This window comes from Macrobrachium nipponense, chromosome 28 (assembly GCF_015104395.2).
Source record: "Macrobrachium nipponense isolate FS-2020 chromosome 28, ASM1510439v2, whole genome shotgun sequence".
In the NCBI taxonomy this organism is placed as follows: Eukaryota; Metazoa; Arthropoda; class Malacostraca; order Decapoda; family Palaemonidae; genus Macrobrachium; species Macrobrachium nipponense.
Genome location: NC_087217.1, coordinates 614,536 through 623,657, shown reverse-complemented (window position 1 = coordinate 623,657; position 9,122 = coordinate 614,536). Strand labels below are relative to the sequence as shown.

At 44.7% G+C, this 9,122-nt stretch overlaps 1 long non-coding RNA gene across 1 annotated transcript; it reads right to left on the bottom strand.

Annotated features, from left to right (window-relative positions):
• Nucleotides 1–6,739: 6,739 nt before the first annotated feature.
• LOC135201247 (uncharacterized) lies at nt 6,740–7,275 on the bottom strand. The gene is made up of 3 exons (XR_010311467.1): nt 7,179–7,275; nt 7,005–7,073; nt 6,740–6,903 (listed from the first exon to the last, which is right to left on the bottom strand). It is a non-coding gene; the product is annotated as an uncharacterized LOC135201247 (long non-coding RNA).
• Nucleotides 7,276–9,122: the final 1,847 nt, after the last annotated feature.

Here is a 9,122-nt window from a genome sequence, read left to right as displayed (position 1 = left end):
GGGTCAAGCTTCATCAACGACTGCTATAACAATGGTATATCTTTTACAAGAAATCATGTCCAGAATGAATTGGAGAAGCGACTCTGTCTTCAGCTCTTACTATGCTCTCCTCGGCTTACAGGGTGCTTTCGATGCTGTGGTCGCTGGACTTCATCTTCAAGCCCCTGAAGCATCGGCCTAGCTACCACTGGTGAGTCCGGAAGGTTGAAGCCTCCCTCTCCAGAACTGTAAGTTTACTTGTGAACGAAGGTTCTGGAGTGGGAGGTGAGACCTTCCGGACTCAAGGTCTGGGTCACCCTCCAACCCTTCCCCCGGGAGCCGAGGAGACCATGTAACTAGGAGAGGATATTCTAACAAACTTCATAATCCAACAGAGTAGGTTATATATACAAGAATACATACATACAATCACTATTATTCCAGAGAAAACAAACTAACTGCAATCTTTCATTATTTATTTCAACCGAAACAGCACAAGAAGATTGACCTTACTAGTAAAAAGACCTTTGTGTTCAACAAATTTGCACCTTCACAGTAATTTCTTCATAACTTGAACAGCCTAAGGTAAGCTCAACCACTTCTGTGTTAGTTTTTGTGCTTTAACAACTTCAAAAATGTGACTACTTTTGCCGAGTCAACCCGCTCGTCTCTGATAGCACCGCCCAAGGGTGCGTGGTTTAGCGCTCGCGCCGCCTCTTGGGGGGGTTTCAGGGGGAGTGTGTAAGCTACCACTGGTGAGTCCGGAAGGTCTCACCTCCCACTCCAGAACCTTCGTTCACAAGTAAACTTACAGTTTACTGCCCTCATTCAAACTCTTGCACCAATCATCCATTCTCATTCAGGTACCCTTACACCTGGCACAGAGGTGGTTTCGAACTCCAGTCAACCCTCTCTTCCACACACACAGAAAGCAACCGCGCAAACGCCACCCCCACTGAAGGCAGATGCAACATTCCAGATGTTCAGGGAATGGAGACGTCGGTGGGATGACTATGCTGTCATGGTGGATCTTTCTAAGCTTCCACGGGAAAAGCAAATGATCCAGATGAGGATGTGTTTAACCCTGGAAACACAGCGTGTTTTAGAACACACACTTCAAATATCTCCCTCTACAGATAAGCCTGTAGATGAAGTCCTGGACACCTTACAGTCACTTATAAAGGGTTTAAGGAATGAAGTACTTCGCCGAAGAGAGTTACTTAGCTGCAAGCAATCGGAAGGAGAATCTTTCGCTGATTTCTATGTGAAACTTCGACCCCTTGCGGAAGAAGATGATTTATGCCCAGGTACCGCCGTCGCATGTGAAGAGACCCAGCTGAAAATGATTATCTTGATGGGCATTCGAGACGCGGACTTGGTTCAGAAGTTGATCGCCTTGGATGCCAATTCTTCTTTGCAAGATTTCATCACCACCTGTCGGTCGTATGAGGCGGCTAAAACTGCAACTTCTGCCATACGTGCCCCACCCAATCAGCTGTGTGCTGTTTCGGCCTACAAGAGAAGCAAGAAGTCAAGCGGAAAGCATCCACCTTCGCTGAAACCCTCGAACCCAGCAACTTGGTGCCAGTACTGTGTTCGTCAGCATGATCAAGACAAATGCCCTGCGGCCAACAGTACTTGTAAAAGCTGTGACCGCGTTGGTCATTGGTCCAGGACCATGAAGTGTCCTGCCAGCAAGGTCCAGTGCCGTCTGTGTCACTGCATTGGACACTTCGATAAGTGTTGTAGGGAGAATAAGAAGAATCTTCGTCAGGACAGATCTTCAAGCAACAGTGGTGCCTCTTCAGTCAACAACAAATCGCAAGATTCAAGGACCAGCTGTCGTCGCCTAGGATCGCCTTGCGCCATTTCCAAGACGCCCAAACCTATCTGTGTCCTCTTGTCGTTTGGCGATGTTAAGTCTCGCATTAACATGTTACCAGACACAGGTGCCGATGTCACTGTTATTGGAAAGCAGCACCTTGACACATTGGGTATCTCTAGGAGCTGTTTGCAGATGCCTCCGCAAAGTGCGACGTTCACCGCAGATGGATCTCCAATGTCACCTGCTCTGGGTATATTACAAGCTACCCTTACACTAGGCAATCGATCCTGTCTCGCCAGGATTCAAGTGCATGAAAATGTGGAATTTCCACTTTTATCCTATGGTCATTGTGAGGAACTGGCCATAATATCTCCTGATTTCCCTAAACCTATTTTAGAAGTCAAACACGTTACTAGAGTCAAGGAGCTACCCATCTCAGCGACCACATCACCTTCAGCAGCAAAGGAATACTTTCTTCAAGAGTTTTCAAGATGTGTTGGTCTCGAAAGAAAGAGTTTGAAGACAGCTCCTCTCAAGCCTATGGCTGGTCCTCCCATGAGAATCCACCTTAAGGATGGTGCAGTGCCTTTTGCCATCCACACCCCAAGACAGATTCCATTTGCTTTTAAGGACCAAGTCAAAGAAGAGCTTGACTCCATGGTGGCCCAAGGGATAATCAAACCTGCTGGTGATGACCCGTCAGTTTGGTGCCACCCTCTCGTCGTCGTTCCCAAGAATGGGACAGGAGTACGAATCACTGTCGATCTGACCAAGTTGAATAGCCAGGTTTCTCGTCCAGCCCATCCTTCACCCACACCCTACGCTGCTATTCGCAGTGTAGGCCCGAAGGCTCGTTATTTCACCACAGCTGATGCTCTCTATGGTTACTGGCAGAAGAAGATCAGCATTTAACCACTTTTATTACGCCATATGGTCGGTTCATACATTGCAGAGGCCGATGGGCTTCGCAGCTACTGGAGAACGCCTTCTGCCTGCGAGTGATATGGCCTTTCAAGGTGTCCAAAACTGTGTTAAGGTCATAGACGACCTTCTCCTCCACGACGAAGACTACGCTACACACCTTCATCGTATCCACGAAGTGCTCATCCGGTGCCACAAGTTTGGGATCACACTCAACAAGGATAAATTTGTGGTCGTTGCACCCTCCGTGAATTTCTGTGGGTACAATCTCTCAGGAGACGGCATCTCAGCTGATAAGCAGAAAGTCAGTGCCATCAAGGATTTCCCAACCCCTGCTAACCTGACAGACCTCAGATCGTTTATGGATTGGTGGTCAACCAGTTTAGCGGAGTTCACGCCTGACATCTCCATTGCAGCCCAACCTTTACGTCCCTGATGAGTCCCAAGAGAACATTTGTTTGGACCCCCGACCATGATGAAGCATTTCAACGTGTCAAGTTAGCTCTCACCAGTCCACCAGTTCTCGCCCTCTTTGACCCAGACCTACCTGTTGTTCTTCAGACGGACGCTTCACGCCTCCACGGCATTGGATATGCCCTCCTGCAGGACCATGGTAATGGACACCTGCGTCTAGTTCAGTGTGGTTCTCGGTTTCTCGCTGACGCAGAGACACGATATGCCACCATCGGAGCTTGAGATGCTAGCCGTTGTCTGGGCAATGTCGAAATGTAGGCTATATTTAGCAGGCCTACAGAATTTTACTCTGATGACGGATCGCCGGCCCCTCATACCTATTCTGAACAGTTATACGCTGGATGCCATCGAGAACTCTCGTCTCCAGCGTCTCAAGGAGAAAATCTCGCCCTACATCTTTACAGCTGTGTGGCGTGCGGGTAAGTTGCTGTGCATCCCAGATGCATTGTCTCGCGCCCCAGTCAGCCACCCCACACAGGAGGACGAGATCTCGGGTGCTTCTTCCGCTGCTCATCTTCGAACTGTCATGGCTGTGAACGCCGTTACGCTTTCAGATGAGTCTCCAGCTCAGGATCCCGACAGGATACTTCAGGATCTTCGTGACGCAGCAAAAGCAGAGATCCTTCAGGATCTTCGTGACGCAGCGAAAGCAGATCCTGCGTATACTCATCTACTCGATTGTGTCACATCAGGATTTCCTCGCAACAGATATGACCTTCACAATTCCTTACTTCCTTATTGGAAACTTACGTTTTGAAGATCTCTACGCGATGGTGACCTTGTCCTGTATGGAGCAAGGGTTGTAGTTCCTGCCGCTCTCCGTCGTCGCACCTTGTCCCACTTGCATGACAGCCACAGAGGTGTGGAAGCAACCAAGCGCAGAGCAAGGCAGTCAGTTTTCTGGCCTGGCATTGACTCTGATATTGCCAACACAGTCGAGCTTGTGAGGCATGTCAAGACATTGGCAGCATCTCAGCCGCAGGAACCTCTAATGAATGATGACAACCCGACAAGACCTTTCGAGTCCGTCTCGGCCGACTTCTTTGTTGTTGCAGGGAAGTCTTTCCTCGTCGTCGTCGATCGCCTGTCAGGATGGCCTGTTGTCGCACCCTGCCAAGGCAATACTACCGCTTCCAGTACTATCAGGATCTTCTGCCACTATTTCCGTGAAGTTGGTGTCCCCCTTCGCCTAAGGACAGATGGAGGCCCCCAATTCACCAGCGCAGAGTTCAAGGATTTTATGAAGCGATGGGGAGTTCGACACATGGTAACCTCACCCCACTACCCACAATCAAATGGTCATGCTGAAGCCTCTGTGAAGTCGATCAAGCACCTCATCCTCAAAACAGCCCTATCTGGCAACATTGATTGTGAAGCATTTGACCGAGGCTTATTGGAGCTCAGAAATACTCCTAACTTTACTGGACGCTCTCCTGCCCAGATCCTGTATGGCTGTCCTCTCAGGTCATGTATCCCTGCCCACCCTCAAGCATTCTCCAAGGAGTGGCAGGTCAAGACCGAAGATTGTGACCGCCGTGCTGCCGCTCGTTACAAGCAGGTAAAGACCAAGTACGACAAGCATGCCCACCCCTTACCCACGTTGAGTGTCGGACAGCAAGTTCGGATTCAAGACCCGACCTCACATCTTTGGGACAAAGTTGGCACTGTCATGGGTCATGGAAGGTCAAGAGACTATCAAATTCGTCTCCCTAGTGGTCGTGTGTGGTGGCGTAATCGTCGTTTTCTTCGCCTGATGCCACCCACTAATAGTGACCCCTTTCTCCCTGTCCCTGTGGCCCCTAGCCAGGACCTAGAAAGAGAGTCCTTAGTCAGTATTCCTCCAGTAAACCCACGTCGTTCCCAAAGACTCATGGAAAAGGAGTCCGCTCGAGAATGCACTACGAGCGCGAGGGGGAGGGAGGTGTAGGTACATGAAAAAGACACATTTCACATGTACCAGTATTATTATGTTCAAACATTATTTCACATGTTGCGCGCCATTAGAGTATCCCATGTTAAGTCCAGTAATATGATATGGCAACATTTAAGTATTGGCAACATTGTAATTATTGCTCTCGCGAGGCAGTCTCGTCTCGTCTGTCTATTTGTTAAGCTGACTGCTGTTTGTCCCCTGGTTCTTGTATATATTTCTACAATAGACATTTAGAACCTACATTTAAGTTGTGTCCTTGCCCCACCACTTAAGGTTAAGGAGTTTACCAACACATACACTATGTAACCCTGGATGGACAAAGTCTTGTGTGGCCCCATAGCCTACATCATTCAGGGGGTTCTGGAATGTACAAAAAATAATTATGTCAGTAAGTACTCTATGCATAGTAAGTTATATACAGTAATATGCACCATACAGTGGTTTAATATCACATATATAACATGTATAAAACTTAGTTAATGTATGTTAATTAATTCCTTACTTTTAGTTTAAAGTTGTCATGCTATGTAACCCTGGATGGACAAAGTCTTATGTGGCCCCATAGCCTACATCATTCAGGGGGTTCTGGAATGTACAAAAAATAATTTTGTTAGTAAGTACTCTATGCATAGTAAGTTACATACAGTAATATGCACCATACAGTGGTTTAATATCAACTAGTATGCATGTTGTAAATGATTGGTCTACACCCCCTGTTCAGCAGGGAGTGTACGTAATTCCATGAGGGACCTTGATCACTTATCCCATGTGAGAGATCTTGGTCACTTTTTTTTAGTATAAAACTTACTTAATGTATGTTAATTACTATGTATAATTCCTTACCTTTAGTACTGTAGTAGTTTACAGTTGTCGTGCTATGTTATGCAACCCTGGATAAAGTTGTATGTGGCCCCATAGCCTGCATCATGGAGGGGGTCCTAGGTTTCTGGAATGTACCAAAAAAGTATCAAAGTTAAGTCATTTATGTATGTTTAGTAAGTTACATACAGTAACTATACGTACAGTGGTTTATAACATGTATGTACATAATCAAACTTGGTTGAAAATTCCTGTAAAAAAAAGGTAGTGTACGTATTGTAATACTGTATGTAAAAACCTTACTGTTCATACTTTGTTACACTACATGTTACATTTGATACGTATACTTTCCTGAAGGGTTTTTTCCATCCAAAAATGGTGCTTCTACTTGTAGTTATCCCTTGATGACACTTGTAATTTGTTAGTAACAACCTGGAGTTGTGTGAAAAATGTTGGTTCTGGAAGGAAAAAGTAACAAAATTAGTGTACAAAATATACACTACAGAAAGTCGTGAATGCAATATTTTAATTACTGTAGATATATCAAGAGTACTAAAAGAGTTAATGTATGTTAATTAATTCCTTACTTTTAGTTTAAAGTTGTCGTGCTATGTAACCCTGGATGGACAAAGTCTTATGTGCCCCCATAGCCTACATCATTCAGGGGACTCTGGAATGTACAAAAAATAATTTTGTCAGTAAGTCCTCTATGCTGAGTAAGTTACATACAGTAATATGCACCATACAGTGGTTTAATATCACATATGACATGTAGTATAAAACTTAATTTAGAAATTCCTTACATAACTTACCAACTTTTAGTGAGTCTCAAAGCTGTTACGTAGGTTGTGGGAGATGGAGGTGGAGGTGTAGAGCATTCATGATAAGGATGCATTCCAAACCTAACTTCAGTGTGCTTTATCACAGATAACAGGCTAGGATGATGGGCAGTCTGGAATGAAGAATTAATATTAAAGGACAGTATGTAACCACTTAGGTGTACAAAATTTATTGTACGTATGCAAACATTAAACACAACTGAGAATTCCTTACCTTCAGCAAAATGAAGACATGTAGGCTATGTAGAGGTCTGGTTTATGTAAGTCACAGGTGCATGCCAGTCTGGAATGATAATGTACATATGATTATAGTATGTATGTTACATACATAACATGGTTAGTATTACATATGTAATAATAAAACATTAATAAAAAAAAATGTCCTTACCAAATTCTAGTGGTTGGCTTGCTTACTGGGATGGGCATATGGTAGATGAGTGGGTGGCTGGGCTATGGAGTGGGATGGGCAGGTGCTTGGGAGTCTGGAATGATAAAAGATATATAAAATGATAGAGTTACAACTGTAACTACTGCACATGTTATTACTGTTTGACATATGTAGTGTGTAATACGTATGTACAATATAAAAAATGAAGAATTCTTTTACCTGAAGGAGTTGGAGAGGTGATACTACTTGTATCAACTGATTTGGGCTCTGATGAGGGAACATCTAGATCTGGAAAGAATGATAGGGTACATAAATATAAGGTGGATGTAACTGTAGCATATGTACACTTTTAACAAAATTTCGATTAGCAATTTATAAAACATTTTATACAAATTTGTTAAGGATTCCTTACCTGATGAATAGGGTGAGGCATCAAAACCATGGAAAGGCTCAGGGTCATCTGGGTCGCTGTCACTATCAAAGGGGTCTGAAATGAAAAAAAAAAAATAATAAGGTTATGCAACATCAAACACATTGTACCACTATGTAAGTTAGTGTACGTATGTATGTAGGGTGTAAACAATTTCCAACATAAAATGAGAAAAATGAAATTGCTTACCTGATTGTAGTAGTACAGGTGGACGGGCTGCTACAGAGGGTCCAGGTACAGGGGGATCTGGAACTGTCACAGGTAGTACAGGGAGATCTGGAACTGTCACAGGTAGTACAGGGAGATCTGGAACTGTCACAGGTAGTACAGGGGGATCTGGAACTGTCACCACTTCTGCAATAAAATTACAAATGATGAAAATTAATGAAGTTACAATTTACTCTTACATTTAGTTGTTACATTAAAAAATTAACACATTTTATATGTACACTATGTAAACACATAAATTAGTAAAACAGTTCAGAATTCCTTACCAGGACTAGGAGTGGGAGGTGGTGGTACTGGAGACTTGTGAAAGAAAGTGTCAAGCCTGGACTGCACACTTCTCTTCGTCTGCTTCTCCTTCAGGGTCTCCTTGTAGAAAGTACTAAGTCTAACATTCCACGTTTTTATTTTGTCAAACCTGCAACGTTAGGGTCTTCTGCCTCAAAAGAAGCCAAGGCTCTCTCCAGATGAGTAAAACTCTCTGACAAGCCTTTCACAGTTAATGACCTGGCTTTTGGCTCTGGTGCCGCCTCCTCTTCCTCAATCATTTGCTGTTCAAGTTCAAGCAGGTCCTCTGCAGACAATTCCTCTCCATGGGATGCCAGCAGCTCTGTTACATCATCAGGTTCAAGATCTAGTTTCAGCCTCTTGCTTAGCCCTACGATCTTCCTCGTCACAGTCTCGACGTCTTCTGCCTGGTCAAAGCCTTCAAAACTGTGCACAAACTGTGGACACAGTTTCTTCCAGGCCCCATTTAAAGTGGTCGTCTTCACCTCGTCCCAAGCACTTGCAATATTTTTCACTGCATCAGCAATGTTGTAGCCCTTCCAGAATTACTTCAGTGTCAACTTGTTAGCTTCTATGGCCCTCAAAGCAAAACGTACGGTCCTTCTAAGGTAGTAAGCCTTGAAATTAGCTATTACTCCCTGGTCCATTGGCTGTATCAGCGATGTGGTATTGGGTGGGAGGTACACCACCTTCACATTAGGGTGCATGTCGCTCAAATTTGAAGGGTGACCAGGGGCATTGTCCAGGACTAAGAGGGCCTTAAAGGCAGACCCTTCGAAGTCAAATACCATTCCACTGCTGGCACGAAATGGTCATTGAACCCAATCTTCGAAGACCATCAAGGTAACCCAAGCCTTCTTATTTGATTTCCAAATCAGGAGTTGACTCTGAAAATGCCCTTGAATGCCGTGGGATTCTCGGACCAAATACACCAGCAAGGGCTTCAGTTTCAAATCGCCACTTGCATTGGCCCCAAACAGCAAAGTCAGTTTGCTCCTTTC